This window comes from Gopherus evgoodei, chromosome 2 (assembly GCF_007399415.2).
Source record: "Gopherus evgoodei ecotype Sinaloan lineage chromosome 2, rGopEvg1_v1.p, whole genome shotgun sequence".
Taxonomy (NCBI): domain Eukaryota; kingdom Metazoa; phylum Chordata; order Testudines; family Testudinidae; genus Gopherus; species Gopherus evgoodei.
This window is the reverse complement of record NC_044323.1, coordinates 79,038,685-79,065,400: the sequence shown is the minus strand read 5'-3', so window position 1 is coordinate 79,065,400 and position 26,716 is coordinate 79,038,685. Positions and strand designations below refer to the sequence as shown.

Genomic DNA, 26,716 nt, shown 5'->3' with positions numbered 1-26,716 from the left:
TAGCTATTTATTAGTGCTGGAAAAAGCATCTGACAAAACAACTCAAAGGTCACAAATATCATGATATATTAACTAGGATGCAGTAATCATCCAAACAGGTCTTGCAACAGATTAGACATTATTTTGTTAACCAGGGGCTTTTATCAGAAACAAAAGAGGTAAATGAGAACTCGCAGAATATGCCCATGGCTCAGGGTCAGATTCTAATATCCTCACTCTTGTTGAATAGTACCTTACTCCACTGAAATCAATGGGACCGCTCATGGACTAAGTGGTAGTCAATATACAAAAAGGAGTCAGAATCCAGCCCGTAGTGATTTATTCATCGGTAAGTTTCATTAGGAAAGCGAAAGGAAGGCCATAACCTACAGAATATGTGCAGTTGTAATAAATATTTTTTTAAAATCCTTTCTGAAAAAGAACATTTGTTTACAGAGAGAATGATCAAGAATGGATGAGAAAAAACTAACTATAAAAGGTCAAAGCATTGAAAGTCAATAGAACTTAGGTTCCTAAGTCACTGATGCATTTTTGAAACTACGCAATTGAAAATATTCAAAATGACCAGAAAGGCTCAAGGAAACTTTGTAGTACCAGGAACCAGAATGAGATCAAATACATGCAAAGGGGGATGTGGTGTGATTATACTGGCCTTTCACCTCTGAAAATATGTTTGATAGTCTTATCCTACTCCCCATTAGTGCATGTCAGAGAAAATGACCATAATGTTAGGCACAGCTGGCTGTGTCTGTTCAGAAAAAGTTCAGAATTAGAATAGAATGGCTATTGTAGGCCAGGAATTTGGGGCACATGCTCCCGTGACTGGTACATTAAAAACTATAGGACCATACTATAAAACCTACCTCTGACCTCTGAGCACAACCCCAAACTTTCTACTTGGTATCATGTCATACAACTTACAGCAGTAAAATGCTCCAAGGCAAGTGTCTCCAAAAAGCACAAATAGAGGGTGGTCTGTGGAAACATAGGAGTCAGGAAAAACCCAAATTTGCTGCACACTGGTATGATTCTTTGGAAAAACAATACAACTTAATACAGAAAAGTTAACAAGAATGATTGCTTCTCCGAGCAGCAGGTATTTGCTAACAACAGAAATCCACGTCTTTGTTTGGTATGTGGCTTGCCTGCTGGTTATCTGAGAAACTCTCTCTCCTCCTGGCATTACAGTCAAGGTCAGCTGTAGGGCTCTTGGATGCAGTCCCTAGACTTGAATGTCTAAGTGGCTGGAAAGGGACGGGGTCCACGATGGGGCCTCATCCTGGAAGTTGCTTTTCTGGTCTAACAAAATCCAAATGTGTTGACTTTTAGGCAAAACTGAAACGGCCATATCTTTTCCTGAGTTTGGCCTGAGGCAGGTGATTGTGGTGAGGAGGTGGATGTATTATTTCTAATCCATGGACTATGTTCTGAGCACATTTCATAAAGGAACATTAATTTACCTAGCTGTCCTCTGAAAATAATCTGCTGTCGGACATTCTGAGGATGTTGTGGTGGACTCCTGCATTCTCCTGGTCTAAGAGCTTAATAATATCTTTATGCTACAGCCAAAATAGCTTAGCCATGGAACTTCACTACCAGCACTCTAGCTTCTCTGGATTTCTAAGCTCTGAGGAGCTACCTAGAAATGATGACATCGATTACTTCATTTCAGATTGTGAAGGGCTTGGCAAAGCTTGCTGCACAGGGGCTGGGCACCACTAGCTCCTGCTCTGGATGCTGCCCCATCTACAGCAGCACACTCCTTCTCATCATTCCCAAACAAGTCTACCCAGGATTTAGCAATCTTTAATGGCCACTGTTGGTTACTAGATTTTTTCCTGATGACTGGATGTTCACTTGCTACAGCATAGTTATATACTAGATTGTTGAGAGTCTTTGCCTTCTCTGCCCTTTCTCACTACATAAGGAAATGCATCCTTCATTGTCTCTGTGTGAAGATATGCATAGCACCTTCCTTGGCCATGCCTGGCTCATGCTGGTGGTATTAGTCTCTCACCAATTTATTCACAAATTTAAAAACAAAATGAAAAGTCTGTCCCTGGAAGGAAAATTCCATTCTATAAAACAAGTAAAAGAAAACAAAATCAATCTAGAAGGTATTTTATGGTGCAGGTAGGCCAAAGATTCTAATACGGCTAGAGAAATTTTAAGCCTCATTCTCATGTAAACCTGCACCAAAATAACTCAGGCTATGTCTACACTACAGCCTATATTGACATAACTTATGTCTCTCAGGGCTGTAAATAAACCAACCCCCTTGAGCGACATATGTTACACCAATCTAAGCACCAGTGTGAACAGCGCTACGTTGGCGGGAGAGTTTCTCTTGTGGACATAGTTACCGCCTCTCACAGAGGTGGTTTTTTTACGCCAACAGGAGCACTCTCACCCATCGGCATAGAACATCTTCACCACACACGTTGCAGTGGCACAGCTGTATCGTAAGCTCTCTAGTGTAGAGCTCTCCCGTCGGCTTAACTACCCACCTGCCCTTGTGATATAAGTTATACCAACATAAACGGTAGCGTAGACATAGCCTCAATCATTGTAATTGACACATTTGTTGTTTTGGTGGAAGTCTGTGTATTTCAGAATTAAAGTGTCCTACTACAATTTAGCTGAAGTCAGTAAAACACCAATATAAGCTAAATCAATACAGGCACTCTGATACCAAAATAAGAATGTCAGCTCACAAGATGGCACCAAAATAACAAGAAGTCTCAGTTACAACTGATGTAGCTATTTCAGTGGAAGTTTGTGTATAGCCCAGCCTTTAGGAAACATTGCTATAGAATAAATAAAAAAGAGTATGGAATGCTGAAGATAGACGATGGCAGAGCAGTCTCAAAAAGGTTTTTCTATATACTTTACAATTCATATTGAAACACTTCAAAATCATGTTGGGGAAGAAAATAAAACAAAACAAAAGCCCACAATCACCACCACCCCACAATAGAACTAAAAATAAAACATTTTTCTCTGTCAGTATAAGTGATGACTTGTCATGTGAAGTTTCCAGTGTCTGGGTCGTTTTAGGTGATAAGACACAGCTCTTATCCCCTCTTCTTTCCCTTTGCATGCATAAGCAAGAAAATGTTCTGTCAATGTGGTTTTCTGGAAATAAAATGAGAAACGATCAAATGATTAGCAGTTAAGGATAGTTAAGAGTCCTTTGAATTTTAATAAAGCTTCAGTTCTAGCCATATGAGACTGAGTTAAAGAGATATGCATACAGTGTAACCTTGATTTTCTGAAATTCAATTAACTAAAACTTCCTCTTATCCAAAATGCGTTCTTGGCTCCCAATGTCTATTAATTGCACCTAAAAATTCCCTCAATTATCAAAACATCGGTTACGTGAAATTGTTCATTGGCTGGCATTATATTCTGATAATCCAGGTGATAGCGTGTACTGCACAGCATTGAAATCAACGTGTGTTTCATCTGTGTAATAACTGCAGGAACAAGCCCTAAATGTAATGCAATTGTCTGGGCTATGAATAAAGAGAAAGAGTTTTGTTTTCAGGACCAAGCAGCTCCTAATGCTTACTTTAAATCAGCGGTTCTCAACTGTGGGTCAGGACCCCAAAGTGGGTTGTGACCACATTTTAATGGGGTTGCCGGGGCTGACTTAGACTTGCAGAGGTCTGAGGCAAAGCCCGAGCCCCATTGCTCAGGGCCAAAAGCCAAGTCCCACCACCTAAGGTAAAAGCCAAAGCTGGAGGGCTTCAGCCCTGGGTGGCAGGGCTCAGGTTACAGGCTCCCCATCTGGGGCAGAAGCCCTGGGGTTTCAGTTTTGGCCCCACTAGGCTTTGGAATTGCCCCACCCAGGGCAGCGGGGCACGGGTGGGCTTAGGCTTCAGTCCTGGCTCCTGGGGTCGTGTAGTAATTTTTGTTGTCAGAAGTTTGAGAACCCCTGCTTTAAATTATTCCTCTCTCCTCGCGAGAAGGTGTGGCCTAAACAATGATTATGTCAGCTTTGATGCCTTGGGCTAATTAGAAATTAAGTATGACAACTCATAAGGCTCCTTGTCCAACACTAATTCCTACGAGGGCGCTTTGGGGTAGGATTTGTACGGCAAACAATGTTCTTGAGCACAGTGCTCACTGGAAGCAGGAAAAAAGCACATGACACGCGATTTCCATCCAGGAAGAAGGCCTCTCAGACAAAAACTTAGAATGCTTGCCAAGCCACAGGCTAAGACACCTACATCTATTTTAGCCACAGGGCTGTAGTCAAAGCAATATGGGGCAAGCTAAACAGGTTTACTCACTCAGTTTTAAATGCTTAAAAGAAAAAAACACCACAATGTTCACTCTTGCAAGAACTTTTAATGTGTGAAAACTTCCCCCTGAGAAATCAGTTCCATATTGAGATCCCGTCACCATTATATGGCTGTTTCGGATACAGTAACTCCTCACTTAACATTGTAGTTATGTTCCTGAAGAATGCAACTTTAAGTGAAACAATGTTAAACAAATCCAATTGTCCCATAAGATTTAATGTAAATATGGGGGTTTAAGTCCCAAGGAAATTTTTTTGGGGGGGGGCAGACAAAAGGCATTATACTGTATACTGTAGTGTACTGTGGTTGGGAAGTGCCCCTGGCTTACCTCACACAGGCACCTTTGCAGCAGCAGCGGCAGCTTCCCTGGAGAACAGGCTCAGATTTTTCCAGGAATGCTCCAGGCCTGCCTCTTCCTGTCCCTGCTCCACTCTAGGCCAACCTCTTCCCACTCCACCTCCTTTCTGGAGCATGCCACATCCCTCCCCCTCCACCCCCCCAAAGTCCTAAGGAGTTTCTGGGAGGGAGGGGGAGGAGTGGAGATGCAGTGCTTCCCCGCTCCTGCCCCTCCCTCCTTCCCTCCCAGAAAGTCCTATGTGTGAACTGCTGGGAAGGAGAGGGAGGGGCGGAGAAGCCCCACATCTCCACTCCTGCCCCTCCCTCCCAGAAAATCCTAAGCACCTCTAAACAGCTGTTTGGAGGTGCTTAGGACTTTCTGGGAGGGAGGGGGAGGAACAGAGACATGGCACTTCCCTGCTCCTGCCCCTCCCTCCCAGAAAGTCCTAAGTGCTGCCATACAGCTGTTTGGTGGTGGGGGAAGCGCTGGGAGGGAGGGGGAGGAGGCAGAGAAGCAGAACTTGTGCAATGGTCCTTTGTAGAATCGCTGCTCTTCCACAAAATCTTACAAGCAGGCAGCCAAACAATGTTATAAGAGAGCATTGCTACAATAATATAAATAAAATAATAAAAATATAAATAAAATAGCAGCAACAACCTGAGCTCCCAGTGCAATGCTGTCACAAACAGGGCTAAAGCAATCCTTGGATGTATAAATAGGGAAGTAGGACTACAGAAATGATTTTAGCTCTGCACAGAGCATTGGTGAGACCAGTACTGGAATACTGCATACAGTTCTGGTATCCACATTTTTAAACAGATGTTGAAAAACTGGAGAGGGTGCAGACATGAAACACAAAAATTAGTCTAGAGCTGGAGAAACTGCCTCACCAGGAGACTTAGAGAGCTCAATCTGTTTAGTTTATCAAAAAGAAGACTGAGACGTGAATTGATTATAGTGTATAAGTAACTTCCTAGGGAGAAAATGCCAGATATTAAAGGGCTCTTTAATCTCCTGGAAAAAGGTATTACCAGAACTAGTGACTGGAAGCTGAAGCCAGACAAATTAGAAATTAGAAATAAGGCACAAATTTTACCACTGAGTGAAACTCTTGTAATGGTGCAGAATAAACAAATAGTCAGCAAAGAATAGAGCAGACAGACATAGGGCTGGATTCTTGGCCTCGTTATGGCTGCTTAAGTAACCAGCTGAGGAGCCTCCTTGTGCAGGGGTATCTTACGGTGGCATACAACCGACATAGACACTTGACTGGAAGTGGGAGCATCAGCTCTGGAAGGAAGTCCTCAGCACCTGGCACGACTGGGACTTTTGTGTATTTGCCATTGCATTTGAGCCTTGGAGGGTTCAGAGCAATACTTCTGACCAACTGACTTCTCAGTCTCACCAAGTTACCCAATTAGTATCTCGTTAATGATGACACATCCTATAGTTCTTTCACCCTGAATATTAGCTTTTAACTCCAGAGATACATTGCTACCTAAAATACCCTTCTAAACAAAATCATGCACAATTGCACATTCGGAAATACAGTATTTAAATATTCTTTGTTCCGTACCATAACTAGAGATAGAATTATCAAGTCTTCCCTGATTTTGCTGAAGGTCTCGCTGATGGATCAGAGAACTGGAATAAGAGCTCCCACAGCCTTTAAGGAAGAGAGGATGGTGAATCTTTAACACAGACATCTTTTCAGCACATTGATTAGGCTCTTGTATTAAACAGGTGTTCAGGAAAAAATACAACAGAAAATAGTTAAGCAGTTTGACTAAAGAATCCTTCCTCTCTCAGTTGCTCAGATTTCACCTTGACACTTTTGATATCATAACCATAAAAGTTCTCCAGTTGTCCATAGAGTCTTCTATGAGAAACTCAATAGGCAAGACCTGAATTTCTAAGGTAAAACACAAGCAGAAACAATTGCCAATCCTTTAAAAAAACATGTCTTCTTTATACATAATATAAAAAAGACAAAAACTCATTTTTTATTTAAAGACCATATTTATGAATAATTTAATACCCAAATGGGTCATTTTATAGTATAGTCACACTAAGTATTAGACCTATATTAATAGACTTTTGCATAATAAGCACAGCAGGGTGTGTAGTATCCCACAGCATTCCTGCGTTCTGGTGTGTTTATTGTTTAACCTTCACATCTTTGTAATTAGGAACATATGTGATGAAAATTCAAGCAAGCAACTCAAAATATATGGAAGGAAAATGCTAACCAAGTGCAACGTGAGACCTGGGACAAAGAATTACAGGCACTGTACACGCCACTTAACTAGGACATCTCCCACGGTGCTAGTTTAGCATAATTGCACTTAATGATAATGAAACTGCTTAAAAAGGGTATATTCAGCCAGAGACCCAACAAGTTAAGTGATGTTTATCAAGAGATTAAATAGATCTGAAATGCCAAATTCTAGTTTTTTCATGAAGAAATTTCCAAATAAAAAAACATAAGAAATAAAGATCAAATAAAATGAACTGCAACAAATATAATTTTTATTACTGCATTTTTTCTTTGTTCAGTATTTTCTGTCATTATAAGTCATTCTCGATCAGAATAGCTTTTTAATTAAATGAATTGACTGTCCACCTGCTAAGAGGATTTGACTGAATTAACATTCAGTTTGCCTAGGTTTAGTTAATGAGATGGCCCCGGTGTGGCGTTTCTGCAGTTCTCTCCATTAGAAAAGAGACATTTACGTGCTGAAGAGCGTAAGCTAAAGCAAAAGGTTAGAGAACATTGCAGACTTTATGCCTTCCCTACTGTAATTGATCGTACACTTTGTCTTCTTTCAAATTTCAAACTTACGAGATCACTTGAAAAAGAACTCTCTCTCTGTGATTTGTCCAAATTCATTAACTTTTTAATAATTACATTAAGCAAGTTTACAGGAAGGCAGTAAATACACTTTCTAAGGTCAAACATATACAGGAAAAGAAATTAAAAAACCCAGAACCTTTCAGTAAAGAAGCAAGGTACCTAGAACAGGGGTCTGATCCTTTTTGGTGATACAGTGCCACTCAAAATCAAAACATAAATAGGGCACAAACCCAAATTCCATTCACCTACACAAGGCACCTTGAAGTTGCAAAAACACTGGAAAAGACATCTATGGAGAAAAAATTAAGAGTGCAATAAATTAACTGTAGGAAAATAGCTGCCATAAGTATAAATATCAGTACATAAGGGCAGATTCTGACAGCTTCTATGGAGATTTCCAAGGAATGAGAAAGCACAGGAAGCTGCTTAACCTCCCTTAGGCACTTGTGCAAGGACAGTCAACATTTTAGCTCTTGCACCAATGAATGTTGTGGGAGAAGAGAGACTGTTTGTGTGACCACAAAATTGCAATCCCAAATGGTTGTGTAGGGGAGGGTGTATGTCCAAGTCCCAGCCCCTTGGGGCAGCCTGAGGCTGGGAATGGAGGAGTGCATTCTGTAGCTCTAAAAAGAAGGGAGAGGAGTTGCTCCTGACCATCACTCTCCCTGCCGATGCCCGTGGAGGTATTCTGCCTGCCTTAGAAGTTCTCCGCATTCCCCAATGTAACTCAAATTCTCAAGAGTTAAAAATCACTATTCTTGTAGTTCTTTTCACTTTTAAAATAGCAGAACTGTGCTGCCATTTCCGTTCTGGATACATCTAACAAACCTGTAATGACAAAGTAACTGAGATGGAACCCATTTACCATTATTAATGATTTTTATGTGCATAGAAATAGCCAACTGAAATGATATTTTTTAATGCAGCTTTTGATTTGTAGAGGGTAGATGTCAGGCTGTGACACTCATTGGGAATGAGAAAAGAGCCACATGGCCATGAGGGAAAGGAAAAAGAAATGTCACCCAGTAGATCATTTTGTGCCTGTTTAAGTTGACAGATCTTTGACCTTTCTTCTCTCACCAGAGACTGTGTTTTTCAGTTCTTGGAGGCTAAGCCATTCTTATGATGATGTGCAATCACTTTCTTCTCATGGAGGTACACAAAACTTTATTTTCCCACCTTGAGATGGGCAGTACAGGTCGTTGATGTGCCTTGGAGGGGCCTGCAGCCCCACTGCACCTCACCTAGTGGTATTCCTAGCAGAGTCCTTCTCCAACCAGAGAATGGCTTTTTATTGTCTGTTAAATCCCAGCAGTAATTTTTAGAAGCAGCTCAAGGAAGTGCTTCTTTCAGGTGAGACAATGAGGTTACTTTGTTCCAGAGCTCCAAAACAGCTGGGGTACAGCATAAGATCAAGTCCATGGGCTTGTATGAGTAACCTCTGCGCCTTACTCTTCACTTGTCTTTCCTTGTTCTGTTCTATCTTCATTAGGCCACAGGTTTAGTGGGACTACTGACATGCATAAACTTAATCATCCTTAGACCATAAGATCTTTGGGTCAGGGACTAAATTGTATTTATGTCTGTAGAGTACATAGTGCATATAAATATCTCCATTTTAACCGTGCCCCAGACCTTTCCTGCAAGGCCCCCATATCAAGCCCAAATCCCCTCTAATTGATACAAGACAGACAGAGCTTATCTTTTCTGGTCTACACATATTCCTGGATGGGAGCACTAGAGATTGAATCATTGCAATGTCTCCCCATCAGGGCAGTCTGCATTGCCTTCCCATCACTGCATCTTTACCAAAAAAGGAAAACCAATCACTTCTCACTCGTTGAAAAAATGAAGCTGTGCAGCTCCATCACTTCTAAATTGACTAGCAGATGTTATAAACTACTAAGAGATGATTATCCAACATATTGCCTCAGTGGCATGGGGAAACTGCAAAATGAAAAGTAAATTGAAATTACTGCTGAAGAATAGAACCAGGTCACATCCAACATGTATAAAGCATCCACATGTAACAAAATAAGCCCCATAACAACTGCGTGTGGAACACGGATTGATTTATCCTAAATTATACGCCAGAATAGCTATGTTTAAATGTCCCAAATGCCATACAGCAGAAACATCAGCTTGCCCTGTAATGTGAGAATTACCTACAATACAAAAAATATGGAAACATATTAGCAGAATAAGAAGAGAAAAAGTACAATGTTTCAGTTATGGAATCCTTAAAAGAAATTGCTTAGAAACCCTTAAAATATTGGCTTAAACTCAATGTATAAACATGCTGAGTTGTTATGATGATAGTTAATATGATGACTCTTAATTATTGGATTGAACAAGAAACATGGTGTTTATAGCCTAAATGGAAAAATAATCTATTAATTCTGACAAGGCCAGGTACTTGGCATCCCCTTTTGGATGTCATGGACACTTATGCAATTCCCAAATGCCCAGACTGTTCTCCCACTCTGATTTATATGGGTGAGCTCTCATTTTAATTGACACCTGCATTTACCAATAACATGTTGTTCATTTTATATTTGTACTGAAATTCCAATTTAAACACACTTTGGGAATGTATGTGAGGAGAGTCCACTGCCAGCACTTACTAGCTTCCGAACATGGGACTGAATTTAATGCTTGTGAAAGATGTCCTCTAACTTCAAAGTGTGTTTGTGATGAGAGAGCTGACAGTATAAATAGTACTTTAGAACTACACATACATGCTCCCTGTGGGTTAAGTTTTCAAAAGCGTGTAGGCGAGTTTTTTGCCCAGGTACTTGACGTAATGGAACTCAGCTACACGATGATCCACTGATACATTTCATTTCTTGTTTAAAAAAAAAATCTGTTGATTATTTACATGCTTTCTGGAAGGAATGTAGAAGCAACAGCATTTTCCCTTCATATCTGATAGGAATGCCCAGAGGTGGCTGACTTTTGCGCAAATCTTCTACTTTATCTTTGAGATGGGTGTAAACAGACTGCCCCTCAACATTCTGGAGTCCCTACTGATCGGGGCCTATCTGATGAAATGCTCTGGACTAATTTCACACTTTCTGAGAGCAATGGAGTGATATTTGGCCAAACACTGGAAAAAGAAAGAGACTCCTAATGACACTGCTTGGTTTAAATGGATATTAGGGGAGAGGGAACTCTCACAAATCAGAAAATAGATAACACAGTTTAGCTCTTTTCTAGAATATAAAGAAAACAGCCCTCCCACACCACCATTTGTGTTCTGCTAACAGAAAACTATTAACTAATTTTGCTTAGAATAGCATTGGTAGGTTACTGCTGTTTGAAATGGGGTGAGGAGGGATAACTCAGTGGTTTGAGCATTGGCCTGCTAAACCCAGGGTTGTGAGCTCAGTCCTTGAGGGGGCCATTTAGGGAACTGGGGAAAAAATCTGTCTGGGGATTGGTCCTGCTTTGAGCACGGGGTTGGACTAGATGACCTCCGGAGGTCCCTTCCAACCTTGATATTCTATGAAATAAGCCTCTTGTGGGAAAAAGTTATGAAGGATCGGGGTGAAAGTAACTTAAAGGACTTATCACTACTCCAGAGTCCTTAGAAGGGGGTGAGGACACAACCAGAAGAGGCGTGGCCTCTACTAGAAGAGGTGGGGCTATGGAAGCAGCAGCTGAGAGCCCTGGGCCCTTTAAATCACCCCTGGAGCTACCAGTTGCAGAGGCAGCTGGGAGCCCCGGGGTGATTTAAAGGGTCCAGGGCTCCAGCTGCTGCTACTGCAGTGGAGCCCAGGGCCCTTTAAATCACCATCGGAGGGGGCCCAGGCCTCTGGCGGAGCTTTAAAGGGCCCGGGGCTCCGCTGCAGTAGCTTTGGGGTAGCGGCAGCAGGGCTCCAGTGGCTATTTAGAGGGCCCGGGGCTCCAGCTGCTGCTGGGAGTCCCAGACCCTTTACATTCCTGCTGGGGAAGCCAATCTGCCTTGGTATAGCGCACCGGCTCTTGTTGATATGCCATACCGGGGCATACCGGCTTACTTTCACCTCTGTGAACCATCAAAATGTTTCCATTACATGCAAAGTCATAACTCTTCTGCCTTTGGTTATTAAAAATCCTATTGCAGAGATACGGTTATTGCATCTGTAAAAAACCTTTGTTTCTCTGTGATGTTTAAAAAACAAATTGTTATTTCCATGGGTAATTTTATTCCGATGAGACACTCTCTTCTGATCCTTCTAAAGCTCTTCCTTCTTTTAAGCCAAAGTCATAGAAGCATTTTAACAGATAAAACATGAAAGCTTTCAGTAATGTATTTGAACTTATGTACATATATAATAATTGCTTAGTCGACCCTTTCATCTGTCTAAATTTGCCTGGACAATGAAAGTTGCCAAACAATTTTCCATTGAAAATGATAAATGATCAGCTATGTCATAGCTCTTCCCACTCTCCCCACATTTTGTGGGCATGGTTTATAAACAATACTGTATATACATTTAGTACTATGTAGCAATATCTGCTTACATATACTATATTGCACATGCTAATTCCCAATGATTGGGAAGTTATACAATTTATAACTAATATTTTCTACAGTGAAGTCATTTCTTGTGGAAAGTTCTAGCTCAGCAGCCTTAGTAAATTGCATGCCTCTATTTATTCATAGCACACACACGGCATGGACAACCACAGTACAAGTTTCTTCAGGTTTGTGTGTAACATGTTCTGGAAGGGCCACCTCTAAGACTGAAAAGATAACTTAGTCTCCATCCCTTCCATGCTTGAGACTACTAGGAATAGTCTCAAGTAATGAGTAGTAATGAGTAGTAGTCTCAGTAATGAGGCAATTTTTATATAAATGGTGTGATAAATGAACGGGGGGGGGGGGCGTGTAGCTCCCTTTTATGAACAGCCAGCCAGTTAGCTAGCTATAAAGTCCCTCTTACTAGTTGTTCTCTACTTGCTTTACCTGTAAAGAGTTAAAAAGTCTCCCTACACAGGTAAAAGGAAAGGAGTGGGAACCCGACCAAAAGAGCCAATGAGAAGGCTAGAACTTTTTAAAATTGGGAAAAATCTTCCCCTTTGTCTGTCTGTGTTGCTTTCCTGGAGAGAAGGGACAGAGCAGCTACACTGTAAGAACTTTGGGCCAGGTATGAAAAGTCATCAGATATGTAAGTCATTCCGGAAATGTCTAGGAAGATGCAATTACGTTTATCTTGTTTATTTTTTTTATGGCTTGTGGACTCCTCTGTGCTAACCCCAAATGTTTGTATGTTGCTTGTAACTTTTAAGCTGGGCCTCAAGAAAGCTATTCTTGAGTCTTAATTTTTGTATTTGCTCTTTTTAAAATCTAACAATGGCCTAAGTTTTCAAATGTATTTTCTTTCTTTTTGTTTTTAATAAAATGTACCTTTTTAAGAACAGGATTGGATTTTGTGTCCTAAGAGGTTTGTGCACATGTTGTTTAATTAGCTGGTGGCAACAGCTTATTTCCTCTGTTTTCTTTCTCAGCTCTTCCCCGGAGAGGGAGTGAAAGGGCTTGAGGCCACCTGACAGAAAGGAATTCCCAAGGGCACCTTCCTGGATTCTCAAAGGGGTTTTTGCCCTTGGGGGGTGGCAGCATCTACTCATCCAAAGTCAGAGAAAAGCTGTAACTTTGGGAGTTTAATACATGCCTGGAGTGGCCAGAATTAATGTTTAGGGTCCTTACGGCCCGCCCCCCACCCCTTCCTGAACTCAAAGTGCCAGAGTTGGGAATCAGCCTTGACAAATGGGTTCACTGCAATGCTGGCTTAGGATGTTTTCCAGTAGCTGGAAACTGGGTGCCTCTGCCTGTCTGCAAAGAAGAATCCAGCTTTAAAAGTACTGAACCTAAGAACAGCCATACTGGGTCAGACCAAAGGTCCATCTAGCCCAGTATCCTGTCATCTGACAGTGGCCAATGCCAGGTGCTCCAGAAGGAATGAACAGAACATGTAATCATCAGGTGATCCATTCCCTGTTGCTCATTCCCAGCTTCTAGCAAACAGAGGTTAGGGAAACCATCACTGTCCATCCCAGTTAATAGCCATTGCTGGGCTTATCCTCCATGAACTCACTGTGTTTATATATGTATATTTACAGCTAAAATTAAGAAGACCTCCTGGACTCCAAATGCAATGGATGCTAGAGCAACATCTCTGGCATGTGTTGGCAAGGGGCAGCATGTGCTCTCCTCACAGATCCCAGCTAGGATGAAGAGGGGCACTGGTGGAGTGATGGCCTTGCCCCAACACTGCTCCTCCCTGCCTCCTTTGGCACTGCTTGGCAGAAGCTATCCTTGCTCTTTAGGAGCACAAAGACTGTGTGAGTCTGTATGTGTGATTGTGTCTGTGGCACAACAGAGGAGGGATTTTTGCAATCTTTCCCCCGTTTGCAAATAGCCAGACATGAAGAACCCAGCAACAGATTCACTTTCATCCTCCTTACACCTGGCTGGAGCTGTTACTCTTCATTACAAAAAGGTACCTTTGTTAATTTTTCAAATCTGAGATAACTTGCAAAGTGGTTATTTCCAGTGTATTTTCACCATCAAGAAAACAGTAAGACTTGTGATTGAATGAACTCTCTTGTAAGAGGAGGTAAGCGGATAGTTCTTTTAAAAGGCTTACTACAGGTTGGGAAAGCAATTCTTATTCACTGAATTAATTTGTTTACCAGCGGTGCTGGAACAATTTTCATAGTGGAGGCGTTGAAGGCAGAAACCATGTATTTAGGTTGTTATTGCTACTTCAAGCCGGTACCCCTAGTTCCGGCTCCTATGCTTTTTACAGAAAGAGGTACTTTGGCATGTGATATTTTTCTAAGTCATTGTATTGACTTTACTGTGGGAGAATGCTATGGTAATTCAGAATTCAGCTCATTTCTATTGTTCAGTGCTTAAATCCTTAGCTGCATTTGTTCTGCTGCCCTCCAGTGTTCGTAACAGCAACCCATCTAATACAACACAGAGCTGCATCGGACTAGCTAACCCTTCCCAGAGCCTGGCTAAACTACTGTGGGAATGTTTTTAACTTCATAATCGTATTTGCTAAAGAGCTGACAATTATTATTTCACATTCATTGCTATCTGAGCACCTGAAATATTGTGGAGACGTTCTGGTTTCCCTCCCCCAGCATTCAGCAGAGATAAATGGAAAGGACTACAAAGAAGGGCACTAAAGCTGATACATGAATTGGAGGTTATACATTTGAGGATGGAAGCAGAAGGCCACATGTTGCCCCACAAGGAGGCCTCTTTGCACCACTCCCATGGTGCAAAGGTTCTGTAAAGTTGCCCTAAACAGGCAGCCAGGGTCTCCATCAGTTACAGAGCGTGCACTCAGGATGTGTCATGGGACAGAACCTTATATTGTTAGATCCCTGCTCTAAATTACCACAGGCACCACCTCAGTTTCTGGCTACCTGAGGGAATCAGCCACCTTACCTCCCCCTTTCTTGGGTTTTGGGCTAAGCAAGGCTTGGGCATATCTTAAGATAAGGCCCAGAATGTATGTAGTCTCGTGGGAGGGCAGGGGCAAGTCTGGTGGCTGGAGTGGGAGAACAGAATAGAGTCGAAACATGCCCTGTAAAGACTTTAATGGAAGGGTATTAAGGCCTGATCCTGCACACCCTCTCAGAAAACCAATCTTTATGGAAATAGGACCATTGAAGTCAACAGGACATCTGACATGGGTAGAACAACCTTGTGACTAAAGGTTTGCAGGGGCATACCCTTATTTGTTTAAAAAAAAAACCCATTATGTAATAATAGCTGAAGCTAGGGAATTGTAGGCTGGACATTAAGAAACAAGTGGATCGAGGGAGGCGGGAACAAAAAAACCCAAACCAAACCAAAAAGCTCTAAGAAACAAGGGAGGTTTAAGGCACCAGACCTGGAAATGAAGTATTCAGGAATCCTATACAAGGCAAGAGGCTGGACTAGATGAAGCAAGTCATTTCTGGCTTCCACTATTTGTAATTAAAGCAAAATATAATAAGAAAGAAAAAGCCACTATGAAATCTGGTAAGGAAAAAACAAACAAACAACAAAAAGTATTTCATCCTCAAAAAAAGCCAAACAGGGATTCAGAAACAGAATGCCAAAAAGAAACCCAAGTAACTCAGCCAGATATTTATTCTGATTTAACACAATGTTTAGCCAAGGGGTCGGCAACCTTTCAGAATTGGTGTGCTGAGTCTTCATTTATTCACTCTAATTTAAGGTTTTGCGTGCCAGTAATACATTTTAATGTTTTTAGAAGGTCTTTTTCTATATGTCTATAATATATAACTCAACTATTGTTGTAAAGTAAATAAGGTTTTTTAAATGTTTGAGAAGCTTCATTTAAAATTAAATTAAAATGCAGAGCCTCCCGGACCAGTGGCCAGGACCTGGGCAGTGTGAGTGCCACTGAAAATCAGCTTGTGTGCTGCCTTTGGCACCGGTGCCATAGGTTGCCTACCCCTGGCTTAGCCTGAAACTCTAGATACTTAAAACATACGAATAATAGCACAAGCACAAGGAAAGTGAAGCTGCAGTTCCAGGACTAATTTCATAGCAACTTGAAGAAAGGATTGTCCTCTCAGAGCAATCAGAAACAGTTCAAACTTCAGAATCTCCTGAATCTGTAAACTCTAAGCCCTGGTCTACACTACAAGTTTAGGTTGAATTTAGCAGTGTTAGATGGATTTAATCCTGCACCCATTCACACAACAAAGCCATTTTGTCGACTTAAAGGGCTCTTAAAATTGATTTCTGTACTCCTCCCCAATGAGGGGATTAGCGCTGAAATCGACCCTGCTGGGTTGAATTTGGGGAAGTGTGGACGCAATTCGATGGTATTGGCCTCCGGAAGCTATCCCAGAGTGCTCCATTGTGACCGCTCTGGACAGCACTCTCAACTCAAATGCACTGGCCAGGTAGACAGGAAAAGCCCTGGGAACTTTTGAATTTCATTTCCTGTCTGGCCAGCGTGGCGAGCTCATCAGCACAGGTGACCATGCAGAGCTCAACAGCACAGGTGACCATGGAGTCCCAGAATCGCGAAAGAGCTGAAGCATGGACCGAACTGGAGGTACAGAATCTGATTACTGTATGGGGAGATGAATCTGTGCTATCTGAACTCCATTCCAAAAGATGAAATGCTGGAATATTTGAAAAAATCTCCACGGGCATGGAGGACAGAGGTTATAACAGGGACCTGCAGCAGTGCTGCGTGAAGCCTACCAAAGAACCAGAGAGGCAAACAGCTGCTTTGGGTCAGAGCCCCAGACATGCCGCTTCTATGATGAGCTACATGCCATTCTAGGGGGTGCCCCTACAACTACCCCACTCCTGTGCTTCCCTACTCCCCCACCCCTCCCGGGCTATCTTGGCAGTTATCCTCCCATTTGTGTGATGAATTAATAAAGAATGCATGAATTTGAAATAACAACGACTTTATTGCCTCTGCAAGTGGAGATCAAAAAGGGGAGGGGAGGGCAGTTGGCTTACAGGGAAGTAGAGTGAACCAAGGGGACACGTTTTCATTAAGGAGAAACAAACAGAATTTTCACACCGTAGCCTGGCCAGTCATGAAACTGGTTTTCAAAGCTGCTCTGATGCACAGCTTCTAACCACCCTGGTATCTGGCTGCGCGTAATGAGCGGCCAGGCAACTTGCCTCAACCTCCCACCTCACCATAAACGTCTCCCCCTTACTCTCACAGATATTGTGGAGCATACAGCAAGCAGTAATAACAATGGGAATATTGGTTTTGCTGAGGTCTAATCGAGTCAGTAAACTGCACCCATGAGCTTTTAAACGTACAAAGGCACATTCTACCACCATTATGCATTTGTTCAGCCTATAGCTGAATTACTCTTTATTACTGTCCAGGCTTCATGAGCCACGGGAGCAAGAGGTAGGCTTGGGGTAAGTGCGACTGCGCGGTGCTGCTGACTGAGAGAGCAGCCTGAGGCAGAAGCCTCCAGCTGGCATGATATTCCAGGCAGGACTGAATCTCCATTAGATGAAACTTAAAGAAGAGAATGACCTGGAGTCATTCCCATTTTTGTCCAGGTGCCCCCGAGCACTCAGCCAGGAGCACTCACAGGATGACAATGGCCAGCAGTCATATTGTACCATCTGCTGTCCGCAAGGCAAGGCAAGGGGATGCTGCTGTGTAGCACTGCAGTATCACATCTGCCAGCAGCACCCAGGAGACATACGATGACAGTGAGCTGAGCGGGCTCCATGCTTGCTGTAGTATGTCGTCTGCACAGGTAACCCAGGAAAAAAGGCGAGAAACGATTTTTTTTGCTGTTGCTTTCATGGAGGGAGGGAGAGAGGGGGGCCTGACAACAGAACCACCTGCAACAATGTTCTTGCCCCATCAGGCATTGGGAGCTCAACCCAGAATTCCGATGGGTGGCAGAGACTGTGGGAACCATGGGATAGCTACCACAGTGCAACACTCTGAAAGTCGACGCTAGCCTCGGTACTGTGGACGCACGCCGCCAACTTAATAAACTTAGCGGGGACCCACACAATCGACTATATCAAATCGATTTCTAAAAAATCGACTTCTATTAAATCGACCTAATTTCGTAGTGTAGACATACCCTAAGGGTATATCTACATTACAGCTGGCTGTACGAATGGCAATTCATGTAGATGTAACTGTACAAGCTAGCTGTATGGGCTTTGGTATTGGCTGCACAAGCCCACCAGACCCCTAGGGAACATACTCACTTGTGTGTGGGTATTTCTACATGAGCTGCAAATCAAATCCACGGGTGCAGTGTGTAGACACACTCTTTTGTGTCTACTTTTAGGGTAAGAAAAGAAAAACCCAATGCCAACAGCTTTCCCAGTGACAGTATCCAAGCAGCTTCATTACTGAGGCACAGGAGGCTGGATTATTTGGCCAGCAAGATTTCCACGGTGCTAGTAAGAGAAGTACTGTAGAAATTATGGGCTTGCTGCAGGAATTACTGGGTGATGTTCTATACAGGAGGCCAGACTAGATGATCACAGGGGATTCTGGCCTTAAAAGTCTTAGAAGCTATTATGTTGTCATGTCTCAATAGACTATACAAGAATTTCATTGATTTTTTAGCAAGTGGATTGGCATGAATTAAATCCTGGTGACACTTCCCTAGACTGGCGAAGCAATAATTACAGAGAGGTGAAATCCTTAATGCTTACCTTGGACCTAGCCTGTCTGCCATTAAAGCCAACCAGCATATTTCCACTGAATGTAGAGAGCATGGGATCAGGCATTTTATGAAGGTGGTGGGGGTAAGAAAGCAGCAGGAGAAGAATAATGCAAAAGCAAAGGAATGCAATTTACTCAGCATTTAAAAAAACAACCCAATATGTGATTGGAAGCTCTGCAGAACAATAAAACTGTATTATTCAGATGTATAAAATATTGCAAGAGATATACACCATAACAATCCTAAAAGTCAACCATTTTCAAGACAATAAGGTCAACACTTTAGTAAGTCTGTAGAATCTTTTGGATGACCTTGATGTTTGGCTGCTACAGCTAACACAGTCACCACTATTGCAAATGTGTCTCACTAGAGGATATTTTCTTGGAATGCTGATGAGACTACTGTGAATGAGAAGGCCTGGAAATGGGTTGAAAAGGTTCTCTAAACACGTCATCTCTGACCAGTATACTATTACATAGAAAACTACATGCTGCCGTTACTAGATTAATTATAACTAGATTTAATAATGAGGGTTCTACCCAGAGTTCTACCCTGCTTATTCTCTCACTCCTTTGCTGTTTTACCCCTATTGCATTTATTTTTAAAGTACATACTTGTAAACCTGAAACCCACACAGAGGCATGGCATGTTTCTGCTCTAATTTATGGCTTCTCTGTAATAAATAAAATGTTTAATCATCTGCTCTAGGCACGCCTTAAAATCTGAAGAGCTTTTCCCTGAGTTTATATAGCTACAGTAGCCATGGCAGCTGTTCTTTTATTAGTTACTGCACAAGATGAAGCAGGTGGGGTGACCGGATTGTGTGGGAGGTGAAATTGCATGTAAATTTCTGCTTAAAAAAAACCCTGTTTATTGGCAGAAGATTATGGAGACTGGGATCAAAATATGGGCTTCTATTTCAATATAACAAGTCAAGAAGCACCATCCCCATGGCAAACAGGCATCCCAGGTGACTAGCTCTCTCTTGCATTGGATCTCCCAGGGATCCAATGGCAGACCATCAACAGTTATCCTGGAGATGGGCCTGAACCAGCCCCTGTCCTCCCAAACCTGAACATCCATACACTTTGGTGGTGTTGGGTTTCAGACTTGGGTTTGGAGCCAAATTTTGTGGCTGGCCTCTATGATAGGCTGAACCAAGACTCCAGATTTGGACACTGAAACTTTTTTTGGGGGTGGGGAGCAGGGGCAGGAAAGAGGATGGTGTTTGAAGTTTGTATTCAACTGTTGCTGTTCTAAGTTTGCTTTGATGCATAGGATTTGAGGCAGTAAATCAGTTAAAACTTGTCTACCTTGCGGCTATCTCAGTAGCCCTTCTCCAACCTGTGCTTATCCCAAAAAGCTCATACACCGATCTTCTGTCCAAGGGATTACCATTACTTTGGCTCAAGTTTTACAGCCACCAGCCAACGCCCATCTACCAGCATTGAGTCATGTATCTAGCAACACCTGCTACCTCAGGTTAATTGGTAACAAATTCATCTATTTCTCCCTCCCACAGAATTTCAATGGTGGGTAATTCATTGAATCAGCATGCACTCATGCATTTGACAAGGGATTTTTCATGCTTTTCCCAATACGACTTTCATAGTTAGGCACTAGAACAGTTTAAACCACCTACCAGTAGTACTGACAGTAGAAGTGATTACTTACTGAGACAGCGACTTATTCCAGCCCAGTGAGGAAAAAATTGAGCCAAAACCACAGGAACTGGTGAATTATTCATATTTTGGAAGATTATAGAGCTTGTGGAAAGCATTCTCTAACCAAATTTTGAGGCGATGCCAGTAATTGAATTAATCTTTTCCAAATGCTAATTAGGAATACAGGAATTGAATGTTTGGTTCTCTGTTCACAGCAATATATTTCATGCTACTGCTACATCTCTTCAAACAAGCATGGAACTTAAATTTTTAGCCAGATTTTGGCCTTCTGGGAAGCTGTGAGGCATGGATTATTTCCAAATATAGCTGTCTGGTAAGGCTGGTAACACTAGAGCACATCAGGACAATACTTCTCAGGGCAGGAGAGACAATATGGATAAGCTCTGCTGCTGTTCCTGGTAATGATTAATAGTGGTAAAGAACCACTGCCACCTAGAGGCTATGAAGCGCCATTTTCTCCTGTAATGAATGGAGAAAGTTGACTGTATGAAAGACAACCAGTCTGTTTAAGCCAAGTTTCAGGTGGCTCCTTCTCCCTAAGTGAAGCTTATCAGTTCTAATTCATTTAGCACATACGTGCTGTTTTTAGATAAAAACCCAGCCAAAATGTTTCTGTGCTATCCTGCAATATTCACTCGCAGATCAAGTGATGCATCCCTGAAGAGAACTGTTTTGTTTATGTGCCTAGAATTAAACTAGGGGTTTAAAAAACAATACTGTATAAAACAATTCAAACATAAAATGCTCAGATGATTCTGCATGATACAGAAGCCTGAAGTCAGTTCTCTGGAGTCTGTCAGCCAGTCACCGGCATAAAGATCATTTCTCATGATTTCTAGTGAAGAGATAATAGGATGGGAGGGATGAAATACAGCTTAATCTTGGAGGCTAAAGAGAGTCTTCAACTAAGAGGGTCAGGAATCACACCTCTGCACATACCAACCAACACAGCTATACTAACAAAAATGTATAGTGTAGACATGGCCTGAGTCTCTCATTCTGCTGGAACAGAAAAAGAGGTTCATCATGAGCAATGATGAGATAATATAAAGCTCAGTGGGGACAGAACTTAGATCTACTGCTCAGAAATCCAGGATCTCGATTACTTGAGCTAAATGAGAAAAAGGAATAAGTCTAAATGAATTTCTAGCAAATTGGAAAAGCCTGAGAGACTACAGTGAATGTATTTCTTCCAAACGCTGAAGCATCTTTAGAAGCAAAGAAAAGATGGGGATATAGCAGTTCCCAGCGAGGAGGCATCCTGACTCAAGAGAGCTTTTGCTGCCTTGTCATGGTACTTCTAAAGGGCAAAAAACTGTGCCACTGGTATGCATCAAAGACACATTTCCCAAAGAAAGAGTCCTAGAATTACTTGCTGGCCAAGGCTGCAACTCTCTGGGGTTTCCCAGTATTTATATCCTAGAGTGCGTAGTGTCCTTGTATGACTTTAGTTGTTATATTGATAATACTATGACAATTCTTATCTCTCTGTGGCTGAAAACATGGTTGAGGTGTTTCAGACCTACAACACCCAGGAAGAAGAGATTAATAAATATCAAATAAATCCAGAAAGAGAACTAGGATGAAAAATACATATTTCACTATTATGTTAAACAGTTAAAATAAGGGAGAAAGCTGTAGATCTTATTTTCGTTCAGATGTCAGACAATGCAGGTTGTGCAAGAGCTGTTCAAGGATGAAAAGAACAGAAATCATAAGAACAGCTATATTGGGTCAAACCAATGGTTCATCTAGCCCAGTATCCTGTCTTCCAAAAGTGGCCAATGCCAGTTGCTTCAGAGGGACCGAACAGAACAGGTAATCATCAAGTGATCCATCCCGTCATCAACTCCCACCTTCTGGCAAACAGAGGCTAGAGACACCCAGAGCATGGGGTTGCATCCCCGACCATCTTGGCTAATAGCCATTGATGGACCTATCCTCCATGAACTTAGCTAGTTCTTTTTAAGCCCATTTATAGTTTTGGGCTTCACAACAACATTCCTTGTCATGAGCATCTGCTGGTCTCCTGAGAAGACAGGAACACTCTAGAATAGAAGGCTCAGACTTGAAACAGTGGCATAAAGATGGTGATTTCAAAGCAGGTTCCAGAATCCAACATTTTGCTCCCAATTGCTTACCAAACTTCCTTATTAAATACTTTACCCCTTATCCGGCACTTTCCATCCAAAGACCCTAAAAGCGAGCTACAACTTTTATTGAATTAGTCCTCCTGAGGCACCAGGTAGGTGAGTATCATTAACTCTATTTCACAGTTGGGGAAACTGATGTTAAGAGGAGAAATGATTTGCCCAAGGCCAGAAAAGAAGTCAGGATCAGAACAGGGAATAGAATTTGGGAATCCTGGATCCTAATCCTGTTCTTTAACTACAAAAGGATATTTCTTTTAGACTATCATAATTTAATTGGTTTGGGAAAAGAATGATCTAGGGATATTAAATATAAGAGATGATTAAATAGTTACCATGGTGATTTCAGTGTTCTAAACAGAGTTATTTTTTTCTGATAGCCTACATGTACAAATTTGCATTTTCAAATAGGCTTCATGCATCTGGTTTAATTGATAAGTATCTTTGTTTTCAAATACCAATTACTTCTCTGTAGATGGGACAGCCTATCAATTAAATATGTTAGTTATATAGAAAAAAGACAATGGAGATTTTCTAAACAAGTATTAAATGCTCTCTCTCTTTTTTAAAAGATTATACAATGGGACAAACAAAATCATGGCAGCTACTCTTCAGCTAATGACGTTAAAAATGAAGAAATGAAGGTCATTCAGGCTACAGAACAATATCTATGCCACTTAACATTATTTACCTATATCTATTGCATTCCTAGGCCACTTGACACTTGGCTTTGTTTTAAAACAAAGAAGATTATTAAACCACAGGATTTACCACCCTCTAACTTCACAACAAGTACAAGCATCATCATTCCAGTTATGTTAAAATGTTTTAAGGGGCAAGGAAGGAACAAAAACTGAAGATTTGCCAGACAGGCCCATGTTCATCATCATTCCCTAGGTAGTACTATCCCAATTCAGCTGTTTCCATTTCAAATACAACATGTTAATCCATATGAGTAGGAATGGTGATCTAAAGGAGAAAACAGATTCATGACATTAGAGCAGGGGTGGGCAAACTTTTTGGGCCGAGGGCCATGTCTGGGAATAGAAATTGTATGGTGAGCCATGAATGCTCACAAAGTTGGGATTGGGGTGCAGGAGGGGGCAAGGGCTCTGGTTGGGGGTGTGGGCTCTGGGGTGGGGCCAGAAATGAGGAGTTTAGGGTGTGGGAGAGGGCTCTGGGCTAGGGCAGGAGCATGGAGTGTGTGTGTGGGGGGGAAATGAGGGCTCCGGCTGGGGGTGCAGGCTCTGGGGTGGGGCTGGGGATGAGGAGTTTGGGGTGTAACAGGGTGCTCTGGGCTGTGAATGAGGAGTTCGGAGGGCTGGAAGGGGAACAGTGCCAGGGGCAGAGGGTTGGGATGCGGGACGGGGTGCAGACTGCAGCTGGGGGTGTGGGCTCTGCGGTGGGGCTGGGGATAAGGGGTTTGGGGTGCAGGAAGGTGCTCTGGACTGGGATCGAGGGGTTTGGAGGGCAGGAAGGGGATCGGGGCACAGGGAGAGGCTCAGGGGTGCAGGCTCCAGGCAGTGCTCACCTCAAATGGCTCCCAGAAGCAGCAGCATGTCCCTTCTCTGGCTCCTACATGGCGGTGTGGCCAGGTGGCTCTGCATGCTGTCTCGTCCGCAGGCACCGCCCCTGCAGCTCCCATTGGCTGTGATTCCCGGCCAATGGGAGATGCGGGGGTCACGCTTGGGATGGGGGCAGCATGCAGAGCTGCCTGGTCGGAGGGGAGCCACGCCGCTGCTCCCCCTGGCCGGAGCAGGGCCATGCTGCTGCTTCCGGGAGCCACATGGAGTGACCCCTGACCCTGCTCCCCAACTGGAGCTCCAGAGCGGGGCAAGCCCCAGACTCCACTCCCCAGCAGGAGTTCAAGGGACGGATTAAAACGGCTGGTGGGCCAGATCTGGCCCACAGGCCATAGTTTGCCCACCCCTGCATTAGAGGCAAGAGAGATCAGAGCAGGAAATTTGAATCTATTGGATCACACTTGATCTCAAAGCTGAAAATAGAACCCAAGAGACCTGGCTCCACATTCCCTGCTCTACATATCAGACCATACCAAAACCTGGACTATAAATGGTAGTCCAGAGGACTGAGCACTACACCATGAAACAGACAGGCAGCTGAAGGAAGAATCCAACAAAAACAGAAAACAGTTTCCCTAATTCTATCCCAGGCTTCTTTCTGTTCACATTTGTTTTCAAGCTAAAATAGTAACCAAGATCCCTTTCTACTTCATTCTAGGTTTGAGAAAATTCATCAAGAAGAGCCATGCCATGAAAGAAGAAAAGTTTCAAGGACGGAATTAATCCCGTTTCTCAGTTTTAAAAATATAGAATGGAGATTTTTACATTCAAAACAGTTCTTAAAAAGAAACAAGTCTCAGCACAATTCCCCAAAACAACCAAAAGCCACCTGAAGAGACTCTTCCTTATATCTCAAACGTATGAAAACAAATTCTCCTCTAAGCCTCACAGCGGAGTAAGTAGGACAAACCTATTGGAAATCCACCAGGACTAAAGTAAAAGCACAGGCCTCTACTAGATAATTTCTTCTCTAACATCTAAATTTGGACATGGGGAGAAGGAAATGGGCTTGCTAATTCCCCATTTGGTTGACCTAAGAAGAGCACAGATGCACCCATGACATGCATTAAGGAATGCTGAAGATGCCTATCTCCTCATCCTGATCCCAGTAACTTCAGCATCAACTGCAGGAGAGGAGAATGTGCTGTATTGCACCTCACTGCTGCAGCCCTTCCTCTTAAGTTGCAAGTAGAGGAGTTAAAGGCAAAAAACGCCCAACAAAAATTGTGAGTTCCCTACACAATATGTACCACCACTGCCTGCTCCTATAAAGATGTTTGGGGTGTGTATGGGGGGGGAACTGACAGCCCTGTAACCACTAACAGGTCAGTCTCATCATATAACCTGGCCTTGTTGATTGGTTGGCTCCCTCACAAAGAAGCCAGAATAATCAGCTTGTCTTCTGGAAGGCATAGATTAATTATATGCTGTCCAAGTATTTATGACTATACCTATCCACTCAAGAAAACAAGATACCCACATGTGACTAAATGCACCAATCAAAATTACATTATGGCAATACGGGGAAAAGTTTCTAAAGTGATTTTTTGATAAAACAAACATTTCAAAATATTGACATGCTTTCCCAAAATATTTCTATTTTGAGAAAGAAAAAGCCCCCCCCGCCTTTTTTTTTTTTTTTTTTTTGCTGAAAAAGCTTTGCACTCAAAACATTTTGACCAGCGCTTACTTATAAATGGTGCTGTGGAGACTAGTCGATGCTGCTTTTTTGTTCCTTATTGCAAAGACTGTCAGAAGCAGAAGGGGCACCCTGAGAGGGAAAAAAGGAATAAAAGAGTGTTACAGAATCCTCAATCCCCAGAGAGAAGGGAAATTTTGCTGACTGTTAAAGTCTCTTCATCCTGTCTCGCTGGGGACGGGGGAGAGGTATTGTTAGTGTTACAGTCCCTCCCAAGGCTGGTGAAAGAACATTGTTAGATGCGCTGTAATCTCTCTGATCCAGCCTCTCCCCCTAGGAGAAAGAAGCAAGGACTTTGAAGGGTGTGTTTGCATACAGCAACATTGCCAATCCCACGTGTTCAAAAATCACTAGTCATGCTCCGGGTCATACACTTCCACATGGCATGTGATAGGTTTCTATTAGCAGGCCCAGCTCCTGTATCAGCTATAGACTGACTATAGAGCTTCTGTCTCACACAGGGAGCTAGACACCAGATGAGTTCACTGTTTTATTGCTCTGGCAGCTCTGGGCTGGGGCTAGCTGAAATCAGGTATGTGATGCTTAGTGGCGGAACAGTATCACACACGTTAACATGACCTTACATCCCAGCTCTTCACACTTACCTTAGGCTCCAAAATAATGAGATTTAAAACAAAACAACAACAAACATGCTATAAAGGAAACAAATAACTTGGTGTCTCACTTTCGAGGGTCACCTTCCCCAGCTTGTCTCAGCCACCCCCAGGGCCAGACCCCCTTTGCAATGAAAGCTGAGAGCCTTCCCTCATCACAGGACTCCAGGAGCAGGGGATTCAGGACCCCCCCCAGGTGGCCAGGGCAGGCGAGCTGGCAACACCCCCCGGTTTTCCCAGGGTTCGGTTCGGGGAAGGGGCTAATCCCGCCTCCGGGGGGGGGTG

The 26,716-nt window shown here is 42.7% G+C and overlaps 1 long non-coding RNA gene across 1 annotated transcript; it reads right to left on the bottom strand.

Moving 5' to 3' along the window:
• On the bottom strand, positions 1–26,694 carry LOC115645875. Its single transcript, XR_003998852.1, has 4 exons — positions 26,503–26,694; positions 25,809–25,889; positions 6,221–6,310; positions 1–3,135 (listed from the first exon to the last, which is right to left on the bottom strand). It is a non-coding gene; the product is annotated as an uncharacterized LOC115645875 (long non-coding RNA).
• Between the last annotated feature and the right edge of the window lie 22 nt (positions 26,695–26,716).